This window comes from Myotis brandtii, unplaced genomic scaffold (assembly GCF_000412655.1).
Source record: "Myotis brandtii unplaced genomic scaffold, ASM41265v1 scaffold9, whole genome shotgun sequence".
Taxonomy (NCBI): Eukaryota; Metazoa; Chordata; class Mammalia; order Chiroptera; family Vespertilionidae; genus Myotis; species Myotis brandtii.
This window is the reverse complement of record NW_005371693.1, coordinates 85,363-86,947: the sequence shown is the minus strand read 5'-3', so window position 1 is coordinate 86,947 and position 1,585 is coordinate 85,363. Positions and strand designations below refer to the sequence as shown.

Here is a 1,585-nt window from a genome sequence, read left to right as displayed (position 1 = left end):
GTGACCAGGCTGGCAGGGGAGATAATTGGGAGTGACCAGGCCAGTAGGGGGGCAGTTGGGGTGATCAGGCCAGAGGGGGGCAGTTAGGGGTGACCAGGCCAGCAGGGAGGTGAGCAATTAGGAGCCAGCGGTCTAGGATTGTGAAAGGGATGTCCGACTGCTCTGGGATTGGGCCTAAACCGGCAGTCGGACATCCCCCGAGGGATTAGAGAGGGTGCAGGCTGGGCTGAAGGGATCCCCCTCCCCCCCGGCCCTGCAAAAATTTCGTGCACTGGGCTTCTAGTACCGAAATAACAGGAATAGAGAAAGCAAGGAGAGAAAATGGAGGAGAGGGATTCATCAGTGAAGTAATCCCAGGAAATCACTCAACCCTCTGGATTGATCCCTGTCATGACCACAGCCCTGGCCAGCTGTCTTCACGGCAGCCTGTGAGAAACCCTGAGTCAAATGTTCCAGCTAAACTATACTTGAACCTCCGAAACAGTGAGGTAAATCTTATTGTTTTAAGCTGCTGAGTTTGGGGTAATTGGTTGCGGTGAATTGATAACTGATATAGCATACTACATGACTCAGTGTGTACACAGTCCAAGTAAACACTTAAAATTAATCTGGAATGTGATGGGAACAGCATGCTGCTGGCCGCCTGGCCTCTGCCTTGCAGGGCTGCTGCTGAGTCCAGCCTTGTGTGGTTGCGTTTTGGAATCCCGGCTCCCAGGGAAGCAGTGGCTGGTGGCCAGCGGCCGGCCTGGGGAACCCCAGACTGCCCAGCACGTGGCACAGCGTGGGGATGGCGGTGCTGGGGCAGCTGACTTGGTGGTTGGGTGTAGCGGAGAGCTGGGCCCCTGGCGGCCTTTGCACCACCAACCTTGCCCGAGCTGCACTCGGGGATGCCCAGCTGGTCCTGCGTCAGCCGTGGTGGCTCATGAATGCCAACGGGCGCAGGGTGGCCCGGGCCATTGGGGCTGACTGCTGAGGAGGTCTACCTGGTGCATGACGACCTGGACAAGCCCCTGGGAAAACTGGTTCTGAAGTTCGTTCCTGCATTAGCTGCCTCAACTCCAATGCAATGCCACGGCTGTGGGTGGGCATCGGTGGGCACCGGGAGCCCTACACACCCTGATGCAGTGCAGGCACACGTGCTGGGCTGCTTCTCCCCGTCGGAGCAGGAGCCTGCTGCCTCCAGCGCTGGAGTGCACCACAGACCTGCTCCTTGACCACATCTGTGAGCAAAGCCACAGGGGCCCTTGTCAGGCACCTGATACCAGCAGACACAGTTGCTTGCCCACATGCCACGCCCAAATGCCCAGCCACGTCCACAGAGGTGCCACGCCAACCTGTGGTACCCATCTCTCTGGACTGCTCCAGGCTTCCTTGGATTAAAGGGGACTGTGGCGGGATTGGTCCATTTTGGGGATGGGGGTTGGTCTTCTCTCTATGTCTTACTTGGAAAATAGGGAAACTTCAGGAAGACTAAACATAAAAAATTAATCTGACCAAAACTTGAGAGGACATGGGATGAGAAAGTTGTAGATGCACAGTGGGAAAGTGGTGGGAATGAGAGCTAAAGCCTTAGTTTCCATAGAGG

The 1,585-nt window shown here is 56.4% G+C and overlaps 1 pseudogene; it reads left to right on the top strand.

Moving 5' to 3' along the window:
* Positions 1–564: 564 nt before the first annotated feature.
* Positions 565–1,380, top strand: LOC102246628 (annotated as a pseudogene).
* Positions 1,381–1,585: the final 205 nt, after the last annotated feature.